This window comes from Protopterus annectens, chromosome 3.part0 (assembly GCF_019279795.1).
Source record: "Protopterus annectens isolate FY-2018-M chromosome 3.part0, PAN1.0, whole genome shotgun sequence".
NCBI lineage: Eukaryota > Metazoa > Chordata > Ceratodontiformes > Protopteridae > Protopterus > Protopterus annectens.
The window spans coordinates 247,712,270-247,737,767 of record NC_056731.1 but is presented as its reverse complement, the minus strand read 5'-3'; the positions used below and the strand labels follow the sequence as shown (position 1 = coordinate 247,737,767).

The window sequence follows — 25,498 nt, the reverse complement described above, 5'->3', positions numbered from 1 at the left end:
ATTGTTTCAGAGAACGGAATAATAATCTGCAAATGTAAGATAAATAGGTCCTGTGAAATGAAAAAAATATGTACCTACTTGGATTCACAATCATGTGCAAAGTACATTAGCATTTTTCCCTTTGTACTACCATTATGGTATGCATTGCAGATGGCACAATTCTAACCTACCTGTTTTGAGCTGACATATCTGGTAAAAACATTAACACTCTTGCTCTTATTGTGCTCATTACTATTCCCAGATGTGATTCATGTATCCAATCAAGCATCTGTTTTCTCAGCTAACTGTGAACATTTATTTTGTTAGCTTTGAACATTAAGTCCTGGTTAAAATGGATTTCTTCCTTAAAAGAAAACAAATCAGTAAAAACAAAATGAAAACTCTAGCAAAGCTGGAACTTTCACTGAGTGACCTCCCAAACCTCTTGTATCAGAGGCACATGGGATATATGAAAATTATCCTTATGAACATTAGGTATTTCAGCTAATTGGTGATTCTGAATGCCCATGACTTGTTTCATCATTTTAAAGGATAATTTCAGGCCAATAAAGCCAAACTCCACTAGCTATGGATACGCATATTTCGGTCTTGTTATGACCTTGTCAGCACAGCACAAGCACAGTGTTTGACCAAGCATTAGAAACACAGGGCTGTTATACCCAGCTGATGTCCATTATCATTAGGGTCACTGCAAAAATATCCCAAACAATAAACTAAAACAATGAGTGAGAAGGTCACTGAAAAACCAATCAGTAAAAACAAAATGAAAACTCTAGCAAAGCTAGAACTTTCACTAAGTGACCCCCCAAACCTCTTGTATCAGAGGCACATGGGATGTATGCAAATGATTCTTATGAACATCAGGTGTTTCAGCTAATTGGCGATTCTGAATGCCCATGACTTGTTTTGTCATTTTAATGGACAATTTCAGGCCAATAAAGCCAAACCCCACTAGCTGTGAATATGCATATTTCGGCCTTGTTATGACCTCATCAGCACAGCACAGAGTGTTTGACATCATTAAAAGAAAACAAGAATGAATTTTCTTCCTTAATGATGATTTTTGTTCAAATTAGTCTTTCATTGTAATGTTGTTCAGTATCTGATGGCCAAGGTGGTGCAACTGTTAGCGTTGTCACCTCACAGCAAGAGATTCTCCTGTTCGATTCCCGTCTGGAGCGCCTTCTGTGTGGAGTCTGTATGTCCTCCCTGTGGTCAAGCGACGTCTAAAGACATGCAGGTAGGTGCATGCGTGAATGGGTGTGCCTTCTTTGAAGGTTGGGTGTTGGGCTGGCAACTTGGCACCATAAAAATCCACTGCCAATCATTACTGGACCGGAGTTCTGCTGTGGCGACCCCTAACCGGGAAAAGCCAAAAGAAAGAAAGTTTATATGCGTAATTTTTAAGTTATCATTACTATACATCTGAAACTCATTTTTCTTCTGTCACTGTTGACTGTTATAGTACCCAATAAAGTACTAGCTTTTCTTCAATTATTCTTGTTTTTCTGACAAGCTTTTTTTCTATTCAACATATCTGCTATTTGTTATTTCACTTTCTGATCATACTTAATACTGTGTTTTGTAGTCTAAGTAACATTCTCTGCAATCTAGGAGGTGTCTCCATAAAGACTTTCTGATTATGCTTTGCAAGGGTTACAGACATTTATGAATATTCTCACATCTAAATGCCTTTGCTAACAGTCAACTTCTCTGGCCATATGTCTTTGGTGTGTTTGTAAATGCTCTAATCTACAGGCAACTTGTCTGTTCTTTTGTAAGATCAGAAATCCTACATCATTCTGAATGCATCTATATGCAACATATCACAATACTTTAAAGCTGGGGTATCAGTAACTAGATTCTTAAGAATTTCAAAACTATTTTAATTTCATAGCTCCATTCTCATAACGTGGAGGTATCACTTGCAAATGTCAATTAGACCATCAGGCCAGACAAAAAAATTAAGTTTAAAAGTTAAAAATAAACAAACTTAAAACTTAAGCTTTAAAGCCGGGGAATCAGTAACTAGATACTTAAGAATTTCAAAACTATTTTATATTTCATAGTTCCATTCTCAGGTTACATCTGGTTCCAAGTTTTCTTAGGGACAGTTATCTCTGATATATTAGGTATAACATTTGCAAGACATGGCAACATTTCTAGAATAAAAAAAAAATTGTCCACATAAATGCCTAAGTCTCTTATGACAGAAATGGTCATAAAAAGATGTGGGTACTTATGTGGACAGCTCTCTCTCTCTCTCTTTCAATCATATTTCCACCACAGATAGGATATCTGTTTACCTGACCCATAAACTCGCCAAAGAAATAGCTTAAAGATTAAAAAATGTCATCCTCCCACTGTACTATTCACTTAATCAGACTGATTATCAAATACAATGCCTTGTTTGATATATATAAATCCAAGCATATTGTTCAGCTGGAAAGGCCCCAAAGATTTCTAACCGAGAAAATTAAAGGCCTGAAATCCTTCAACTATTCCAATAGTTTAGAATGGTTCTCTATATTCAGTAGCTGACTGGCTGCCCTGAGGTGACATGTATAATGTTTTTTGAGCTATTAAAAATTCAGTCTTATATGACCTCATATTTCTTCACAAAACCAGTATCTCTACACATAGCTGCACTAGAAATCTAAATGTAAGCCAATAAATAAACAAGAATCACTGTATGGATATGTTCTTAACTCAAAGTATTCCTTGCCTATCGAACAAGTTACTACTACACATCAAAGAACTACTCTGACTACATTTAAAGTTAGTCTTGATAACTGGACGAGAAGACACAAATTTGCCACAGAGTTGTCAAGTACAGTCCTGTTTGATATGACAGGTGAGCACTAACAAATGTTTTAAAAGACAGGCAAGAACTTTTAAGTGCGTCTGCTTACAGGTCTATATGGCTAGGCATCTTACAGCTCCTGTGTTCACTTGCCTAGTATTATTCATCAACTTATCTTCTGGCTTTGACATTTATTTAGATAACGTGGATTTTTTTTCCTGGATCAGATTTCACATCCCCTGATATTTAAATGTGACCCATGTATTTCAAACTTGCTACCTTGATTTTACATTTCTTTTTATTAAACTTCAAACAGTACTGTTTTAATCTATTCAGTAGCTGTATTTGTCTTGTATTACCACGGTATTTTTGTGTTCAACTCTCCTAAACTAATACATTATCAATTATGCTCACTACTTCTTCCAAACCTAGACTCAGTACAGTTGCAGCTCTTCAGGTCACCTTTTAGGCTGTTGAAATACAAAGCAAAAGTCTAAAGAATATATACCTTACTAATGGACATTTACAACTACACAATTTGGAGAATTGCTAATCTAGCTTTATTAGCTAGAAACCTTAGTCTGCAACTACTACTTAAAAATATTTGTCCTTCTTGAGATCACTTCTTCAAATGCAATAAATGTGTAAAGACCTCTGTTAACCACTCTAACCTCATCTATTCATCTATTTTGGTCCTCCACCCTTGCACATCTTTCTTACCATCCCAGCAACCATCCCGACCCCCAGTGCCCCATGTCCAAGCTTGAAGCTAGTCTCCTACATTCCCAGACTTACACCAGAATTGCTGGAGCTGGTCAAGGACTTAAGAGCATCCTGGAGACTCGGCCATCTTTGCTTCTGTCAAGGGGGGGGTCATTTATATGCCTTACCTACTTCCTTTTCTTTGCCACCCTCACTCATTGACCATGCCTGAGGGCAAATCTTCTCTATGGACAATGCCACCCCTTAGGGAGCATCAACTAAGAGTGCCCTCCCTCTCAGGATGGGCATGCTCATTCCTCCTCAGTGCTCCATTAGTCTCCTGGCCCGCTAATCAAACCCGGGTCAGCTGGGCCATAAGCCAGAGCTTTATCCCTACATGCAACTGAAGCAGTGTCAACTCTAGTCAGATACTAAGAATCAACACAAACATTTGGTATTCTTTTTTTTTATTCACTTAAAAGTTAAGACCAACACTATATTTTTTCCCCATAAGAATGCATTTCTTTCAAACGCTTTCATCATTTCAATAGATATTTTAATTCAATTTAATAAGTAATGAAGAGAAAAAAAAATCATATTAAATACTTATTTTAAATCTCAAAATGTCTCACTAAAATGCATAAATACTAATGAAAAAGTAACTTGTACTCCAATTGTCATAACTATGCTGCAAATAGATCAAGTATGTTTTAAATGATTGTTAATAAACAAATCTTTCAAGTTATATTGTTATTCATCTTTCAGTCTTCTAAACTTCTACACATCATCATGTCTTCAACTACAAGCAATGAGTAAGACTATCTTTTAATCATTCTATGGACATTTTGTGATCAATATAAATGGGGGGTTCTTATCTTTCTGCATAAAAGTGGCCCTGCAGTTCCTCATTCTGTTAATTCTGACTGCTTCTTGATGGCACTTATACTCTTTATTCTCTTCAGTTCTTGTTCTACTTAACTTCTGACTGCTACAGGTACTTTTCTAGCAGAATGCATGATTGTCACCATTGACTCTGCATCATTTTTTATGCGATATTAGATTATAGGTTCATAGATTAGTACCAGGCTAAAGTACAGTTGTGTACACTTACCATAAATGTAGATGTTTGAGTGTATTCACTGTTGTAGTCATTACATTTGGGTAATCTGCTGACAGGTTGCCCTCATTAACAAAGTCTTGGGTCATGTGTCGGTTGCTGTCCCTTCTTCCATGGCGTCAGGTTGTCAGGGGTACAAAACATGCAGCCGACTCCATTAAATCAGTTTTTATTGCCCCAGATGTCAGGTGCCCCCCTAATAGGGAGCAAATAAAATTAAAAACACAAAATTATACCTCCAACCAAAAGCACATACTCCAAAAAGTCTTTTAAGCATAGTAAAGGAAAGTGGAGGTATAGCCAGAGAAAAGTAGGGAGCTGGAGGGAGGGTAACACGACTGCAACAGTGAATACACTCGAACATTTACATTTATGGTAAGTGTATACAACTGTAGTATGTTCTTCATGTTTCTTTTGGTAGATTCCCAAAGCTATGGTTGGGAGGAGTTTATACAGCATTAGGGCCAGCTATAAGGCCCTGCAAGACAGCAGTGGCAAAACCAGCTCTGGATTTAGAGAAAATTGGTAAGTGATAATGCTTGTTGAAAGTATGTTACAGAACACCAGGTAGCAGTTTCTAGAATATCCCTGGTAGGAACACCGCTGAGAAAGGCTGCAGAAGCAGATGCAGCCCGGGTGGAGTGAGATCTGATCCTCTGGGAGATAGGTTTTCCATGGTGTTTATAGCAGAAATGAATGCAATGGTTTATCCATTTAGAAATGGTTTGTTCTGAAATAGCCTTCCCCTCTGCCCCTGCAGCAAATACCACCAGCAATTGTTCAGATTTTCTTAGAGATTTAGTCCTGTCCAAGTGGAATCTAAGTTGTCTGTGCACATCCAGTGAATGCAGAATCTGTTCCCCTTTGTTCTGTGGACTGGGAAAGAAGGTTGACAAATGAATGGAATGCTTAAGGGCCACACTGGAAACCACCTTGGGCATGAAGGATGGATTGGTCCTGAGAGATAAACTGTCTATATGAAAGGTAATGAAAGGCTCCACTGCCATAAGGGCCTGTAATTCAGATATCCTTCTAGTTGAAGTGATTGCTAAAAGGAAGGCTGTTTTCCAGGAAAGGAATTTTAAGTCTGCAGTAGCAGCTGGCTCGAAGGGAGGTAGAGTGAGCTTCTCCAAAACAAAGTTAAGGTCCCAGGCAGGGGTAGGAGCTCTCCTGGGTGGTCTCAGGTTCTTTGCCCCTCTGAGATACTGCTTGAGCAGAGGATGAGAGAAGAGGGGTGATTCTGTGTTATAGTGAGCTGAAAGAGCTGAGGTGTGGATTTTAATAGAGGAAAAACACAGGCCCTTGTGAAGCATCTCAGTTAAGTATTGCAAAATCTGAGGTAAATTGGGCGCTGCTGTGCTCATCCCTAAAGATTGGTTCCAGGCACAGAATCTTTTCCATTTGTCAGCATAAGATTTTCTAGTAGTAGGTCTTCTCGCCTCCAAGATGACATCCATCACAGGTTTGCTGAGGGATAATAAGGGTGAATTTATGTGATTAGCCAGGCTGCAAGGTTCAATGTTGGAAGCTGAGGGTGCAGAATTTGGTTCCCCTGCTGAGAAAGCATGGAAGGTGTCTGAGGCAGATGCCATGGAGATATTTGCGACACACTGCACAGGAGTGGGTACCAGTGTTGGCGTGGCCAGTCTGGAGCAATCAAAATCATCCTTGGTTTGTCCCGTTTGACTTTTAGCAGAACTTTGGAGAGTAAAGGCAGAGGGGGAAAGGCGTAGACTGATATGTTTTTCCAGCTGAAGGACAGAGCATCCACTTTCCAGGCTTGTTTGTGGGAATTCCTTGTGCAAAACTTGTCCAACTGGTAATTCTGGGGGGAGGCAAATAGATCTATGTCTGGGCTCCCCTATTTGCTTGTCAACATGTTGAAAATCCGTGGTTCCAGTTTCCACTCGTGTGGGTCCATGAGTTTTCTGCTTAGTCCATCTGCCAGTGTATTCAACTTTCCTGGCAGGAATTGAGCTTGTAGGTGCACTTGGTAGCTCACGGCTGTGTTCCACAATGCCATTGCTAGTCTGCATAGGGGTAGGAATGTGTACCCCCCTGCTTGGTTATGTACCACATAACCGTGGTGTTGTCCGTCTTTACCATTAGTTGTCCTGGAAGAATGTAGTCCTTGAAGGCTGTCAGAGCATTCTGTAGAGCTAACATTTCTTTTTGATTGATATGTAGGTGCATTTGATTTGGGTTCCATTTGCCCTGAATGCACTTCCCTGCCAGGTGAGCCCCCGATGCATAGTCTGATGCATCTGTAGTTAGGGTTTGGACGGCAGGTGGTAGTGTGAATGGCAGTTCCTTGTTTTGGTGGCAGGCCTTTGCCCACCATAGAAACTCCAGGCATAGAAAAGGTATGATAGGAATCATTGTTTCCAGGCTGTGACAATGTTGACTCCATGGACTTTTTAAGTACCACTGTTGTTTCCTCATATGCAGTCTTGCATATGAAATTAGAAGAGTGCAGGAGGCCATGAACCCCAAGGCTTGCAGTATTTGTCTTGCAGATAGCAGGGTTTTTATGGCTACTTGTTTGAAGTAAGTCACCAAATTAATTTGCTTCTCTGGCGTGAGGAAAGCCATCTGGGCAGCTGTATTCAAGCTTGCACCCAGGAATGTAATCTGTTGACAGGGTACCAGTACTGACTTATTTTCGTTTATAGTGTACCAGACAAGTTAGAACCCTTTTTACACATGCCAGATGAATGAGAAGTATGCCCTGGTTTTCTGCCTGAATTAGACAATCGTCAAGGTATGGATATATTTGAATATTTCTTTGTCTGCAAAATGCAATAACTGGAGCCAGGCACTTTGTGAATACCCTGGGTGCAGTAGACAAGCCAAAGAGCAGTGCGGAGAACTGATAATGCAAATAGCCTGCTTGGAAGTGTAGGTATCTTCTGCAAGATTCCCTGATTGGGATGTGCAGGTATGCTTCTTTTAAATCTACAGCTGCCAACCAGGCATCTTTGCCTAGCATAGGAAGTAACTGGTGAAGAGTCAGCATCTTGAATTTTGGAATCTCCAGAAAGGTGTTTAGAGTAGACAAGTCCAGGATTGGACACCATGATTTGTCTTTTCGGGGTACCAAAAAAAGCCTGGAATAGAAACCTTATCCCTTTTCCTCTTCTGGTACCGGTTGAATAGCCCCCATGTCTAAGAGGGAAAGAACTTGTTTTTGAGCCTCTGCCCACTGATTTGGGGGCAGGTCTGGCCACCTGTTTGGTGTTGGCAATGTGTGGAAATGAAATCTGTATCCATGCGACACTATATTTAAAACCCATTTGTCCTGGGTTAAGAGTTCCCTGTTCTTTGCATGAAGAGCAATCTTTCCCCCCCAAAAGGGGCGGTTAAAAGGTAAGTGCTTGGTCATTTTAAAAGGAAGTTTACCATAGGGGGGTGTCTTGCTATTTTCAGATTTGGAAGTGGAGGCCCCCCACTGCTTAGTTCTGAGAGCCCCCTAGCACTGCAACCTGGGATTTTTGCTGTGTCTGGGTTTTTGCCTGAGAGGATCTGGAAGAGGCTGGAAAAGACCAGTGCCTACTAAATCTTGGAGGTTGCACTTATACGAAATCTTTAACAGTTTGCATAAATTTAGCTTTATCTTCCATCTTTTTTAGAACTTCTTCAGCCTTATTGCCAAACAGGCGGTCCTGATTTAAAGCAGCATCCAACAATTTAGCTTTAACATGATCAGGCAAAGATTGCTCCTTAAGCCAAGCATGCCTTCTAAGCACAGACCCAGTAACAGCAGCCCTGCAGGAGGCCTCTGAAGAATCAAATCCACATTGCAAAGTATGTTTTCCAACTTGTTCAGCAGAATACATTAAATCCTGTAAATCTTTATTTTCCACACAGTCAGGAATCAACATCATTTTCTGTTTAAGCAGTCCAATAATATTCTGTTGATATTTTAACATATGAAATTGGCAGTTTAAAGTTCTGATTGCCAAGGTTGCAGAAGTATAAACCTTTTTACCACATCAATCCAGCGCTCTGGAGTCTCTATCAGAAGAGGTAGGATTTTTAGCAGTAGAAGCCTTAATGCCCTTGGGCTCCTGAGAAATGGTTTCTGGATCTGCAACAGGATTTTTGAAAAGGAACTTGTGGGACTCAGGAACCCTGTAGTATCTGTCAGGTTTACTAGGAGCCGGAGGCAGGGAATCAGGGGCCAAACTGGATTCCGAGAACACATCATCAACAATGTCTAGTACAGGAAATATAGTCAAAGGCCTATGCTGAAGAAGAAGGAAATCCCTAAGCCTCTTTTTTGAATCAGAAAATTCCTGACTTTCCCAGTGGAAATGTTCCCTTAAAGCATGTAAAGTTTCCCCAAAAGAAAAATCCTCAGGAGGGGAAGCAGAGGGAATGGAATCCTCTGCATCAGAATCCTCATAAGTAGGCATGGACAAATCCAGGTCATTAGAAGAGTCAGAAGACACAGAATCCTGATCAGAAGGTTCATAATCAAGCTCAGCCATAGGCCTCTTGGGGGGGGGGGGGGGGTTGACTACCCCTGATTAGAGTAATTAGATCTTCAGCCATTTTGATCATTTGTTTTTTAGGCATAGGGGCCTGAACATGTGGCCTGGGCATCGGTTTTTTAGACATAGATCAAGATTTAGGCCTTAGTAATGAAGCCGGTGTCGATTTAATATGCAAGTCTGTAGGCCTGAAAACACCCTCAGAAGCCGGTGCCTGCACAGCGGCTCCAGACCCATCCAAAGTAGAGACATCTGCGGGTTCCATAGGTGAAGCATCTTGCGGCATACCGGACTCCAAATGGGTCTCAGTAGAGGCCTGCGAATCAGAAGTAGCGGGTATCAGGGGCTGTGAAAGCACCTCACTGAGTACTGGCGAACTGGCGATTGGCTTAGGAGAAGTGTTGTCGGCAGTTTTGGACCTTGGCGGCCTGTCTCTGTCTTTATCTTTGCGTTTTTGGAATCACGGTACTCGGATGGCTAACCGATGACATTTCTGGATAATTAAAACGAGAACCGAAATATTTAGAGGCAAAAATGTACAGACGACGGATAGTGCGCTCATTAAATAAAGCACAAAACCGACAGCAAGGTACATCTTGGTCAGGGCCTAGGCAAGGAATACAGTACGAATAAAAATCTTTATGAGGTATTTGCTTTCCAAAAGTAATGCAATTATTAACTTTTAAAGACAAAATAACGGACTAGCCGCAAACTGCAAACAGAACTGAAAACACAGCTTAGTGTGGGAATGGTACAAACCAGGCTGATACGATTAGCGCTTTCTTTCACTTAAAAACGTGAACTTCATAATTAATGTATTCTGTAATGCTAAATACTCAGTGTGGTACACATGTCATTATTCTATGCAAAATTTTCAAATATTATGAATATAAACTTATAATATATATCATAGCTGAATCAATTAACTGATGTAAAAATTAATTATGACAGTATGGAGTTTATACATAATATTTTATCAACACTAAGATGTTTTTTGTATAAATATTTTTATAATATATTGCATTAATGTGTGCATATATTTAATAATTAAGGAGAATTACGTGACATCACATCCTGTTCTAAAGGGTTTAAAAGACTTGTGCTGGGGAGGGCACATGTTTTTGTTTCTGAAGAAGTTCACGTTTTTAAATAAAGTGAAAGAAAGCGCTAATCGTATCAGCCTGGTTTGTACCATTCCCACACTAAGCTGTGTTTTCAGTTCAATTATTAACTTTTACTGACATCCGATGACATTTCTGGATAATTAAAACGGGAACCGAAATATTTAGAGGCAAAAATGTACAGACGACGGATAGTGCGCTCATTAAATAAAGCACAAAACCGACAGCAAGGTACATCTTGGTCAGGGCCTAGGCAAGGAATACAGTACGAATAAAAATCTTTATGAGGTATTTGCTTTCCAAAAGTAATGCAATTATTAACTTTTACTGACATCAGTAAGGAGCAAGAAAAAGTTTCCCTTATGGGGTACTTAGCTTTAAGTTGAAGACTTCAGTTCTGAAACTCGAAAACGAAAATTTCAGGAGTCGGCCGACCAGCACTTGCGAACTGCTTCTGCTTCAGGCACCGCACGGCAAGAAAGACTGATGTAATGGCATCGGCTGCATGTTTTATACCCCTGACGACCTGACGTCATGTAAGAAGGGACAGCAACCGAAGCAGGACCCAAGACTTTGTTAATCAGGCCGACTGAGGGCAACCTGCCAGCAGATTACCCAAATTTAATGACTGCAACAGTGAAACACGAAGAACATCTGCCCTTGTGAGCCATTTTAAGCCTAGCCAATTATCCCATATGAGAATCAAACCCTACACCTTGTGTCTGTAAGGTAAACACCTTAACCATTCTGCCAACCTCCCAATGGCAATTTTCCTAAACCTGTAAATAAATTATCATATTAAAGTGGGATGTCAATGCTATGGTTCTACATGGTATCTGATATGACTCTGCAACACTGCGAACAATTCTCTACACTTTTAGTCTTTGCTTTCATGATGTGCCTTCTTCCTAAAGTTCCCAGTTTCTCATAAGTGACAGTTCGATAACCACATTGCCACAACAGTCAGGAAATCCTTCTATGTGGCACACCTCATCACTAAGGGCTTTTACTCCAGAAAAAAGGAGATCCTTGTCCCACTGTACTCATCCCTCATTAGACCCATTATAGAGTATAATGCCCCGTTTGGTATGTACCTCACAAGACATCTGCAACAGCTTGAAAGGCCACAGAAATACCTCACTAAAAAAATCACAGGCCTAAAGCAGATGCCATATACTGACCGTCTAAAAAAACTCCAGCTATACTCTGTGGCATATCGTCTACTCAGACGGGATCTCTACTTAACATACAAGGCCATGTCAAACCCTGAGCTGTTGGACATGCTCCACTTAAAGAAATCCCAATCCCTCAGAGCCACACACTCCAGGGATCTAAACCTTGCCATCACAATGAACAAAACATGCTGCAGAGATAGGTTCCTGACCCAGAGACTCCCCATACTCTGGAATAGACTGCCCATACATATCAAGCAGAGCGCCCCTTTGGCCCTCTTCAAAAGGAACCTTGATGATTGGATGGGAGATAGGAAATTCACCCCAGGGATCATGTCAGTCGCCCTGCTAGACAGGGGCCTGGAAAAGTAAATATTGTGGGAAGAAATATCCAGGGAATTGTTATGGCTAGGCTTGCATAGGCCCTAGGGCCGATAGCCTAGTACCAACCTATGAACCTATAAAACTAAAACATTAGACAAAGTTATTTAAGTCCTACAATTAGAAAGAAACTTGAACTGTTTACTTTTGTTCTCACATGTCAAGTGTATTTGATCTAATGACGCCACCTGAAGATCAGACTAAGTTAACAATATACACACAGCTCTCGCTATATAGCCATCTAGCCACAGCTGTTTAAAAGACTTTTTGAAAAAATATTATAATCTGCACTCTAGTTTAAATTATACACTTTGTCCAGTAAATCTCAGCATTTCTTTTCAACAGTCATCCTTGGCTCTTTCTCATCCTTTTGGCTAAGATTAAATGAACTTCAGTCTTGCTAACTCAGATGCATCAGACACGTTTTTAGATATCACAGTACTGGGTCTTTTCACTTTAATAACCGATGAACAGCTCAAAAAAGAAGTTATGTACTCACCATAACATTCCATGTTAGTTGTTCATTTCACCTTTATTCTCACTGATGGGTTCGGAGCCAATCCTCAGCTCCGACTTGACCAAATGCAAAAGCTCAAGGTCTTTAACCAGCTCATGGCCTACTCCTTATCCCATGATGCATTGGTGCTTCTCCCAGATCTTGTTTGTTGCCAATAAAGGTATAAGCCAACTCTTAATATACCAATAGCATGGAAAAACACTAGATTAAAGGTCAAATACAGTCACACCATGCCTCATTTCTCGATCCTCAAGATGCCTGGTGGGGGTTGGAGGGTGGGATGTAAGAATGAAGGCAAGATGAATAACTCACATGGAACATTATGTGAGTACATAACTTCTTTATGTGAAGTTGTCCTATCTCACCTTCATTCTTACTGATGGGTTAGCATCCCAAGCATCATCTTTCTCGAGTGGCTCATGGAAGTATATTCTTCAAGACAGTGGAACCAAAGGAAGCCCTGTCCCTGGATGCCCTATCCACTTTGTAATGAGTGATAAAGGTATGAGGCCTTGACCAAGTAGCTGCTGCACAAATTGCATCTATTGGTAATTTGGCAGAAAAAGCTGAGGAAGTGGATACAGCTCTAGTAGAGTGGGCCTTTATGTTGTCTTCTAATAGTGAATTAACTGAACTGTAAATAAAGGAAATACAGTCTGATAACCATTTTGATAATGTGGTTTTTACAACTGGAGCACCCCTCTTGGAGTCTGAAAAGGAAACAAAGAATTGATCCATTTTCCTGAAATCCTTGGTCCTGTCCAAAAAGAAGCATAGCTCTCTGTGAACGTCAAGCTTGTGCAGCATATACTCTGCCTTATTGCCATACCTGGGGAAGAATACAGGCAATCCTATAGACTGACTGACATTTGTTTCTGAACATACCTTTGGTAAAAGTGAGGGATTTGTCTGGAGAGACACTCTATCATTATGAAAAATCATGCAAGGGGTATTTTTGTCAAGGCCTGTAATTCTGAAACACTCCGAGCAGAAGTAATAGCTACTAGAAAGATGGTTTTCCATGTACAAAGAAGTTATGTCTTACTGTAATGGTCCATCTGTATTGTTGATCTTCGTTCAGTCATTACGCATGGGTATTGGTTCTGAGCTTGGAACTGAGCCGGCCATTTTCCAAGCTTGCATCAGCTTCAAACACTCGAGCTAAACTCTTACCCAAAATCCCTCCCTGTTACCTCAGATTGAGTTTGCAAGTCAAAGAAAGTAGAGGCTACCTCTGGTCAAGTAACCTAAGAGAACCGGATGGTGAGATCCACTAGAAACCACAGGAGGGGGAAGGAGGGAGGGTCGTAATGACTGAACGAGGATCAAAAATACAGTTGGAACATTATGGTAAGACATAACTTCTTTATCTGATATTGTTAATCCTCGTTCATTCCTTACACATGGGACAGAGTCCCCAGCTACCTCTATTCCTGGGAGGCTCTCATGGAAGGACATTCCTGAGCACCATAGAACCTAAAGATGCTCTTCCCCTGGAGGCCAAATCCAATTTGTAATGATTGATGAAGGTAAGAGGTTAGCCCAAGTTGCAGCTGCACAGATGTCATGTAAAGAAGCTCTGGCATGGAAGGCAGCAGAAGTTGCCACCGACCTTGTTGAGTGAGCTTTCATGGTAGTAAGCAACGAGATATTACTTTGTGTATAAATAAAGGTTACACAGTCCTTCAACCATCTAGCTAATGTGACCTTAGCAACAGCAGATCCTAATCTACATCCAGAAAAGGCCAAAAATAACTGGTCAGATTTACGAAAAGGTTTAGTCCTGTTTAAGTAAAAATGGATTTGCCTGTGTATATCTAGGGTATGTAGGCAATACTCTCCTCTATTTGAATGACTGGGAAAGAAAACTGGCAATTCAATGGCTTGATTAATGGACATTTCAGAGATCACTTTAGGCAGAAATGACGGATTAGCTCTCAGAGACACTCTATCTCAATGAAAAATCAAGTATGGACTCTTGATACATAATGCTTGAAGCTCAGAGATACGCCTGGCAGAAGTAATGGCGATCAAAAACAAGGTTTTCCATGACAAATAATTGAGGTCACAAGAAGAGGCTGGTTTGAAAGGTGACTGTCAGAGTTTGTAGAACTAATGATAAATCCCATAGTTGAATAGGTTCTCTAAAAGGTGGCTTCAGATGAGTCACACCGTTTATGAAGGTCTTGCACAATTTATGGGACATGAGAGGAATCATGGACACCCTCATGAAAATTAGAAATTGCAGCCAAATGAACTCTAATGGTAGAGGCCGATAGACCTGATTGAAACAGGTCGGCCAGACAGTCTAGTATTATCGACACTGGTGCTGAAAAGGGGTTTACTTGTTTATCTTTCAGCCAACAGGTAAATCTTTTCCACTTGCTCAGATAAGTAATTCTATTGGAAGACTTATGAGATGCAATGAGAATATCACGTACTGGTAAAGAAAGATCATTCTGCCTGGCAATCAAGGGAACTGGAGTAGCTAAGCCGTGAGCTTCAGGCTGTTCAAGTTGGGATGAATCAGGTTCTGCAGATGTGAGATCAACTCTGGGGTTGGATGGCGAATCCATGGTCGATATAGTAGGTGAGGCCAAAAGAAAGGGAACCAAATCTGTCGAGGCCAATATGGTGCTATGAGGTTCACCTTGCTTTTCAACCGATGGGCTTTCTTCAGAAACTGGGGAATGAGGGGAAAGGGCGGAAATGAGTAAAGAAGACCCGAGGGCCGATTGTGGACTAGAGCGTCCCTGAGTGACTGTCCCAGAGGGGGAATCAGGGCGAAGTAGTTGCTGCATTTGTAGTTGGTCGTGGATGCAAAGAGGTCGCAGCAAGGACAGCCCCAGCAGTGGAAGATCTCCGCCGCTATCAAGGGATTCAGGGACCACTCATGAGGTTGAAGAATGCACCTGCTGAGCCTGTCTGCTATCACGTTGGAACTCCCGGGAATGTGCATTGCTAGAAGAAAACAGTTGGTAGCCATTGCCCACTGCCATATCCTCATGGCCTCTTGACAAAGGGGGTAAGATTTGGTTCCACCTTGCTTGTTGATGTATCAGACCACCGCCATGTTGTCTGATTGAATTGCAATTATCCAAGACGGCAGCAGGGAATGGAATGCTTGCAACGCCAGAAGCACCGCCCTCAGCTCTAGAACATTTATATGCAGATGGGCCTCCAGTTCAGACCAAGTGCCTTGGATTGTCTGTCCCTGATATAGCCCCCCCCCTACCCCATCAGGGAGGCGTCCATGGTCACTGCGGCCTTGGGTTGCAGGGGGGGGAGAAGGGGTGAGACAATTGTGAGAGATTGTGTGTCATCCATCAATTTAAATCCTGTTTGCACCTGTGGGTTACTCGAATCATGGCTGAAAAGGATACCATTGGGTGAGCAGTAGCCATTGTAGAAGCCTCATGTGAAAGCTGGCCATTGGAACAATGGTGATGGAGGCTGCCATGGAACCTAACAGCTGTAGAACCGAGTGAGCCATGGATTTTTCCTTTGAAAGGATTGGGATTAGTTGTTGCTTTATCCTTAGAATTCTGTGCTCTGGAATAGCAGCTCTGCAGTTTTTTGTGTCCATGATAACTCCTATGAATTCTGTTGACTGAGATGGGGTGAGATTGGATTTTTGCCAGTTTATGGTTATGCCTAGCCTTTGAGCAGCGAGGAGAGAGTATGCCAGGGCTTTTTCCAGTAGATGTCTGGTGGGGGCAGAAATGAGCCAGTCGTCTAGTTATGGAAACACTTGGAATCCTTGAAGTCGTAAGTGAGCTGTGACAACTGCCATGCACTTTGTGAACACTCTGGGGGCTGGAGAGAGTCCGAAGGGCAGTACTCTCAACTGGTAGTGACTGGCTCCCGCATAGAAGAGCAGAAATCTTCTTGATGGCCTGTCCACCTTTATATGGCGGTACGCATCTTGAAGATCTATACAGCACATCCAATCATCTTTTTCCAAAAGCGGGAGGATAGACTGTATTGTGACCATCCGGAATTTTTGTACTCTCACAAACTTGTTCAGTACACTGAGATCCAAAGCTGGTCTCTAGTCCCCGGTTTTCTTTGGCACCAAAAATAGTCTTGAGTAGAATCTGGATCCTATCTGGTCTGGAGGGACTATTTGGATGACTTTTTCTTAGCAGCTTTTCTATCTCTAGTGCTGCTTCTTCCCTTTGACTGGGTGGAACGTCAGGAAGATTTTTTGAAGGGACAGGGCAAAGATCGAAAGGGATATGATAACCTCTGGTTATAATCCTTTGCACCCAAGAATCGGTGGTGATGGTTAGCCAGGCAGAAGGGTACAAGGAGAAACGTCCCCCAACCACATCCAGAGGAAAGGAGTTGGGCCGCTCTTCAGGAGCGCTGGTAGGATTGACCAGGGAAAGAATCTCTGGAACCCTGGTTATGCAGACCCCCTCTGCCCCAAAAGGAGCATCTTCCCTGTCAGTTTCCCCCTCTGCCTCTAGGGGAGAGCTCGGCCTGTGTGTCACGTTAAGGACCCTGAGATTTCTTGAACCATATCTTCCCACTCTTTTGATTTTGGGAAAAAACACGTTGAGGGGAAGAATAACGGACGCCTATGGCAGTAAGGGTCTTTCCGTCCTGTTCACATCTGGCCAGTGTGCTTTTAACGTTGGGCCCAAACAATGGGGAGGCCTTAATGGGGGCATTAAGAAAGGAAGACTTAAAGGGTTCCGCAAAGTTGCACAAGTGCATCCAGGCGTGTCGTCTCAGGTCCGCAGCTGAATCCGCTGCTCTAGCTGCTCCTTCAGATGTGTGAGATATCAATCGCATAGAGGAGTTAGATATAGATTCAATGGTGGCTAGCTGAGAGGCCACTTTGTCACGGACCTCATCAGACATGGCACCAGCCAAGGTTTCAGAGAGCTCAGAAACCAGATTCCTCTGAAACCTGGTAAAATGTGCCATATAATTCAGGGACCTGATAGCAAAGGTGCACTTCCCTATCCTGTCCAGGGTCCGGGACTCTTTGTTAGGTGGATGGACAGTCTGGTTTTGTTCTTCTGCCAGATCCTTTTTTGTTGCGGCCGCCACCACCAAAGCATCCACAGGAAGACCTTTGGACCAATAGGGATCCGAAGCAGGAGGGGACAAGATCTTATCTGGCCTCCGGGGAATAGCTTCGACCGTATCAGGAGCCTTCCAAGCAAGCTGCACAATGAGCCAGACAAGTTCATCAGCAAATGGAGTAACCCAGGAGGTAGGGTAGCCAGGCGCAAAAGGCCTGCAGGAACACAAATTCCTCAGAAGTCGGATTAGAGGACTGCCAGTCACCTCTCTGTTTCAGGATTTCGAGGATATCACCAAAGGATACCTCAGAGGGTGACCGAGGGGAAACTTCCCCCTCATCGAAATATGTGTCTTTGGTGAGGGACTCCTCTGTGGAGTCCATGTGCTTCCTCTTACATGAACTTTTCCGGTGGACCTCCTCAGTGGGATAAGCTGGAGAAGACAGCGTAAAAGGGGATTCCTGAGGGAATTATGTCCTGTGGCCCCTGCACCCAGTGTCCGCTAGGTGCGACTTGTGAAACCAGTGTACCAGAGCAGGGCGGAGGTATAGACAGTCCGGAATCACCAGCAGCAGCAAAACCCTTCTCCACCAGTTGGAAGGCTGGTCCACCCAAAGAGGAGTGCATGTCTAGGACAGGGGTCACCCCTCCCCTAAGTGGCTCAGCCTGCCGACCCGGAGTCCCTGGATGGCTGTGGAGCAGCAAACTATGCGTGTCACAACTGACATCCTGGGTCATAGCAAAACTTTCCTGCCATGAAGGCAACTGCGGTTCCTTAGTGAGATCCATAAAAGGAACCGCAGAAGGGGAAGACTGTGCTATACCCATAGATTCAAAGGCAATGAAGGAGGAGAATAAGAAGGGGTCTTTGGAAATGGGTGATCACCTCCCAAGGAAGGATAGTTCCAGAGGTGTGGGATACCTCTGGCCAAGAGTACCTGGTCCATAAGACGCAACACATTATGTTCGGAAAGGCTTCTAGTGGACCTCACGGAGACAGAGGGAGAAACAGGCCTGTCCACAGAAGAGGCAGACTCGATGCCCATCTCATCTGACTGCACCGAGGACAACGGTGCCGAGAGAGACTGGACTACTGTTGTCTGCACCGAAGAAGTCATCGGTGCCAAGGTCATGGTCTGCACCGACACAGGGATCGGTGCCGAAGCTGGAAACGACAAAACTGGAGTCAACAATAAAGGTGTCGGTTCCGAGGAAGATCTCGAAGCTGACGTGGTCAAGGTCTGCACCGACTTAACGGTTGGTGCCGATACATTGGTAATGGTCTGAACCAAGGAGCCCCTCGTGCCAATATATAGAAGGTTGCAGGAGAAGACGGAGCCTAAATCACTAATGGAGCCGAAGGTCTAGGCACTGAAAGCGCTGGGGCTGACTGAGATAGCTCCAGAGCCGAAACTTTAGCCTTTTTAGGTTTTGGTTGGCAGCAGTCCCCAGCCGAGGACGAAGACAAAGATTTAGCCTTAGTAGGAACATCCAGAGTTTTCTTCTGGGCTCTAGGAGGGGTTGAGGCCTCCGACCCAGAAATAGCCTCTGAAAAGGGAGATTTTAGAAGTCCCTTCAGTAACAGCTTGCTTTTCCTTTCCAACAAGGTTCTATTAGAAAAGTTCTCACAAATAGTACAGGGTGGGTCAAAAGACAAGTTGGAAGCTCCCAAACAATAAACACACAAAGATTGTGCATCAGAAGTAGGCAGTTTGTGTCCATAATCAAAGCACCACTTAAACCCTTGACTACCTTTGTCTGCCATGACAGCAAATTAATTAATAGAGAAGGTACCAGCAATGGTACAAGAGAGTACCTGAAGGTATGAGAGAAAAGGGAAAAGGATTACCAACGATGGTAAAGAGAGAATACCTCACGGTAAAAGTGATAAAAAAAAATGCAGAAAAACCTGAAGAAATTATGAACGCTATATGCGATTGGGAAAGGGACAATAAAATATGAACTTTCCTGACAGAAAAGTAATCTGTAAGACTATTAAACAACTGAATGTACTTAGCTCAAGAGACGTAGCTTGACACGACCGAATGGCAACGTGGCAAATGAAATCTGGGGTAACAGAGACAGGGGGATTGTCGGTAAGAGTTTTGCTTGAGAGTTTGAAGCTGACATGAGCTTGGAAAATAGCCGGCTCGGTTCCAAGCTCGGAACCGATACCCATGCGTAAGGAATGAACGAGGATTAACAATATCAGATCATATTATAGGTCACATGAATAGGCTGGCTCAAAAGGTGGTAGAATTATTCGTGATAGAACAAAATTTAGATTCCACGGAGAAAGAGGAGATTTGATGGGTGGTCTTAAATGTATAGTGCCTTTGAGAGTCATGACATTAGACCATTCCTCACCAAGATGGAAATTGGAGATTGCAGCTAATTGAACTCAAATAGTTGCCGGAGCTGCTCCCTCATTGAATAGTTTTGTCAAAAATTCCAAAATAGAAGCTATTGGAGCTAAATAAGGATCTATGTGATTTTATGATGCCCATACTGAAAATATTTTCCATTTGCTGAGATATAGCATTCTGGTAGATGATTTGTGACAGGATGTCAATATATTCTGCGCTGCAGCTGAAAGATTCTGAAGCCTGGCTATGTTTGGAATTGGAGCAGCCAAGCTGTCAATTTGAGGGCCCGAAGAGACGGATAAAGAGCCCCCAATGAGTGAGTCAGGAGGTCTGGAACTGGGTCCAGGATCCAAGGTTCTTCCAAAAGATGAGGCCGAAGAAAGGGGAACCAAATCTGGCTAGTCCAATAGGGGGCTATCAGAATTATGGTCCTTCCCAGAGCACTGGCATTCTGTAAAACTTTGGGTATCAGAGGTAATGGTGGGAAAGCATAAAGGAGACCCGGGGGCCAATCGTGTACAAGTGCATCCCTTGGAGTTTTCTCCAGTGTGGGGATTAAGGCAAAATAGATGCTGCATTTCGCGTTTGTGGGTGTGACAAAGAGATCGCAGCAAGGCTGACCCCATATGCAGAATATGTTTTCCACCAATTCTTTCTTTAGGGACCACTCGTGAGGCAATAGAATTGCCCTGCTCAGCTTGTCTGCTATCACGTTGGACTTCTCCAGGATGTGCGTTGCCATCAGAAAGCACTGGGTGGAGTTCGCCCATTGCCATACTTCTCAACATGGGGGTAAGATTTAGTTCCTCCTTGTTTGTTTATGTACCAGACTACTGAGATGTTGTCTCTCTGGATTGCAATGGTCCCCAGAGGAAGAGAGTCTTGAAAGGACTGCAACGCTAGAAGTACCGCTTTCATCTCTAGGACACTGATATGCAGGTGAGCCTCATGTTCTTTCCATATGCCTTGGGCTGTTCTTCCTGATAATGCCCCCCCACCCTATCAGGGAAGCGTCTGTGGTCACTATAGCAATTGGGCTGGGTAGAACAAAGGGACCCCCTTTTGTTACACAATGCGATGTCAGCTACCACTGAGGGTCCTTCTTGCATGAATTCGTGACTATACTCTGATGCGACATTGGAAGTTCCTGAAATGTCCACTGTGTGAAAAGGAGCAATTGTAGTATCTGCATATGCATCCGACCCAGTGGAATTGCAAAGATTGCTGCTGCCATTGTACCCAGCAATTTGAGAACCATGGAAGCTGGTACTTTTTGCTTTGACAGAAGGACTAGAACCTGTTGCCAAAGAGTACAAACCCTTTCTGATGGAAGGTTTAAGGTCATTGTGGTGGTGTCCAGATCTGCTCTTATAAAATAAAAATGGTATGTTGCGATGGCAATAAGGCAGATTTTTTATATTTATGGTAATCCCCAATTGACAGCATTATTCATAGTAGTGTCCCTTGCTTGAATGAGCTGATGCTTGGTGGTAGTGGTTAGGAGCCAGTCGTCTAAGTATGGAAACACCTGGAATCCCAAACGTCTCAGGTGAGCCGTGACTATTGCCATGTATTTGGTGAACACTCTTGGGGCTGTTGTGAGACCAAAGGGCAGTGCTCGAAACTGATAGTGACTGGCCCCCAGCAGAAAGTGCAGATGATCTCTGGATGGTCTGTCCATTTTTATGTGGTAGAAGACATCCTGGAGATCTATCAAGCACATCCAATTGTATTTTCCTAGAAAAGGAAGTATCGACTGCAGTGTAACCATCTGGAACTTTGTCTTCTTCACATATTTGTTTAATCTGCTGAGATCCCAAATGGGCCTCCAGTCCCTGTTTTCTTTGAAACTAAAAAGAACCTCGATTAGGTTCCGGATCCTATCTGATCTGTGTTAAGCCAGGGTACATTTTTTGGCTAGGCTTGTATGGGCCCTAGGGCCGATAGCCTAGTACCTACCTATGAACCTATGAACAGGCTGGATGACCCTTTTTTGTAGCAACCTTTGAATTTCTATGGTTGCTTGTTCCCTGTGACTGGGTGGAATGTCCAGGATTTTTCTTATTGAGGGAAGTAGGATGGAAAAGGGAATAGAGTAAACTCTGGATATGATACTTTGTACCCAGTTGTCTTTTGTTATTTTTAGCCAGGCACGTGGGTGCAAAGATAAGCATCCCCCGACCGACTCCAGAGACGGACAGGCGGGCCTCCTCTCAGGAGTGTTGATAGGGCTTCCCAAAGAACTGATCTCTGTCACCCTGGTTCTGCAGACCCCCACTGCCGCGTGGACAGCGTCTTCCATTATTACCCCCTCCTCTACCTCTAGAGGGGGGTTCACCACGAGTGTCCCAAAAGGCTTCTTGAGTTTTACGGAACCACATATTTCCTCCTTTCTGACCTTTGGGGTAAGGTCTGGTAGGTGTGGTAAAATGGACTCCGATGGCAGAGTCTTTCCATCTTCTTCACTCCTGGTAAACATTTCTTTCACTTTGGGTCCAATAAGGGATGAGCCATCGAAAGGGGTGTTGATAAAGGATGACTTAAAGGGCTCAGCAAAGGGACATAAGCATTTCCAGTAATGTCTCCTAAGGGCAATTCCTGTACCCGCTGCTCTGCTCACTCCATCAGCTGCGTACGAAAGCAGACACATGAATGAATTTGTTAGGGAATTGAGGATGGAGAGCTGTGAGAATATTTTGTCTGAGACCCCCGCAGCTACTGAACCCTGTAGATTATCTCCTAGTTCTCTTAGGAGATCTCTCTGCAATCTAATGAAATGCGTCAGATAATTCAGTGACCTAAGAGCAAAAGTTGCTGAAGTAAACATGCACTTTCCATATCTGTCCAAGACCCTTGAATCTTTATTTGGTGGATGGACTGACGTCGAAGTTTCAGATAACTTCTTGGTGGCTGCCACCACCGCCATAGCATCAACAGGGACTCCCTTGGTGAGAAAAGCCTTGTCCTGTGGTGAGGTAATAAACTTATTATGCCTCCTAAGGACAGGTTTCACTGTATCTGGAGACTCCCATGCCTTTCAACAAATTAGGTCCATGAGTTGGTCGAAAGGCGGAGACACCCAAGAGGTGGAGGGCTGGGACCCAAAAGCCTTCAGGTAGACTGACTCATCATCAGTAGGCTTGATGGCCTGCCTATCACCCCTCTGCTTGAGAATCTCTAAGATATCCGCTAAGAAGATATCTTCTAAAGGGTAACCATGGGGAACCTTCTGAATCATCGAAGTTAGTGTCTGAAGTGATGGATTCCTGAGGGGAGTCCAGATGCTTCCTCTTGCATAGCCTCCTCCTAGGAACCTCCTCAGTGGGAGCTTCTGGTGAGGTCTTGGAAGAGCAGGGCTCACCCAATGGGGCATCTTGAGGCTCTAGGCCTTTATGCTTTTGTGGAATCTGTGCAGCACAGGTTGATACAGGTACTTTAGGGGAGGAGGTTGCTGGTCCTGATGATGTGGTTGCCCTAGGGGACAATACTCTCCTCATGGCATCGAAGGCCCACCTGCTCCAATGTGAAGGAACCCTGAGATCCAAAGAAGCAGGTGATTCCCTCAGCACCAAAACAGTGGGCTCCAAGCCAGAGGTAGGCACTGAACTCACTCACTCCAAAGCCCTGAGAGGCAAAGTCAGAACTGAAATATCGGTTTGACTATTGTCCCCAGACCCAACCTGCAAGTGTCGGCTCCTAGACTCTGCAGTCAGCACTGAGGAAGTCTGAGTAGTTGGAATCGATAGTCCTAGAGCAGGTGTCAGCTCTGATGGTTCCACAACCATCAGCTCCGAGCACTCTGGCTCCGAAGCCTCAAGTCGGATTGGAGGAGGAACAGTAGTAGGAGGGAGGGTTTTGGTCAGTTCTGAAGCCTCAGGGGTCAGCCTTGACAAAAGCATGGCCAGCACTGGTGTAGAAGCCTCTGTACCACACAATCCATGTCCATGTCTGAAAGTCTCGAGGACCGAGAAGATGTGATAGAAGAGGCCACTGACTGTAATATTGGAGACTTCAAGGTAGGAGATACTGGCTCCAATACCGGGGACCGGCTCCTACCAACAACTGGCGGCTCCAAGGTTAGTGGCACCGAGGTTGATGCTTTTTAAACGCTAGATTTACTGGTCGATGAACTTTTCTTCAGCTCTGACAACCCATAGGATGTCTTGGAAGATTTGGATTGTTTGTCATGTGTATCACCCTTATCTAGTTATTCCAGCCCTTGCTAAAAGTTTGCCCTTTCTTTCATGTATCACCCTAGAAATAAAGGAGTGGCATATTGAGCAATCCTCTTGAAGGTGAACCTCACCCAAACAGTAAACACATCCAAAGTGTCCATCTGTGATGGACATCTTTTGCCCACATTTAGGACATTTTTTAAACCTGGAGTTAGACTTCTCTTTTTCCTGCTAAGACATAATGACAATCCACAAGAGACAAACACTAACAGACTTGTATAAGGTTAATCCTTCTAATTTAAACAGGCTAGAAAAGCAGTCTTATAGTTTTGTACACTAAAAAAAAAAAAAAAAAATGCCCCAACAAACACGGGCTTAAGAAAATAAAGAAATTAGCCTTCTAAAACACCAGGCTATTCAGAAAAAAAAAACACTAATCAGTAAATATATATATATATATATATATATATATATATATATATATATATATATATAAGAATTCACACTAACAATGGGAAAGGGAGATGATAAGGCCTAATAAAAATGGCCACGAAGGAGATTAGGAACTTATTATAACAAAGTGCACAAACACTTTGATTAAACACTCCTAAACCAAGCTAAATACTAGATGACTATAATCCTAACTTCTAATAACAACAATCTAAGAAACAGAAAATGAAGTACTCAAAATTTCACTGGCCAGAGCTGGTGAAATGCCCAATATGTTGCAGTGGCAAATGAGATCTGGGGGAAGCACCAGTGCATTATGGGATATGAAGTAGGCCACGAGCTGGTTGAAGACCTCGAGCTTTTGCATTTGGCCGAGTCAGAGCCAAGGATTGGCTCCGAACCCATCAGTAAGAGTGAAGGTGAGATAGGACAACTTCACATTTCATATTTCTGTTAAACCACATGCATATTTTTGAACACACTTTTTGCTTTTAAACATATTTAAAAACATCAATGCCTACCATACATTCTGTAGTACTAAAAGGTGAACAGTGCTTCTTCTCATACTTACACTCACACTTACTACAAGTTTTCATTAAAATAATGGAAGAGTATGGCCTCCATTATGGCTCTTCACATGGCTCCCTTTATCACAACTACAACTTTTACAACACATCTTAGCTTTATCTCTCATCTCTGCCATACTATTTCATTATATTATATTTTAAACATATTCTTTTCATCAGTTATTTTATTTTTACCTTTGCTCTAATTATTTCCCATGTTGTACACACCTAAAGCTTTTGATAAGGTCATGAGTGTCTGTCTTATTAGTATGCACCTTGTTTCATCATTTCTTATTATAAATTATTCTATATTTTAATGGAAAATTATGAAGCTGATTCAATTTAAAGTTGTGCTTCTATTATTCGGTCACATAAACATATTTAGTTTCTTACCTAGGACCTTACGGGAAAAAAGTATAATAAATGGCAAGTTCTTTCTGGACTCAAAATAACTAATGGCTTAATCTTTAAATGCTGATATTCTGTCATTCTCCTCTTCAAGGAAAAGCAAGAGTTAAATAATCTTCCCACTTCTCCAGTAACATGCAAGAATGCAACACTACATTTTCAAATCTTTCAGCAAATCAACAGGCAGTGTG

The 25,498-nt window shown here is 42.8% G+C and overlaps 1 protein-coding gene across 1 annotated transcript in view; it reads right to left on the bottom strand.

The window, feature by feature from the left end:
* ULK4 (unc-51 like kinase 4) overlaps positions 1-25,498 on the bottom strand; it is a 4,087,308-nt gene that overhangs the window by 3,698,815 nt on the left and 362,995 nt on the right. The window lies entirely within an intron of this gene.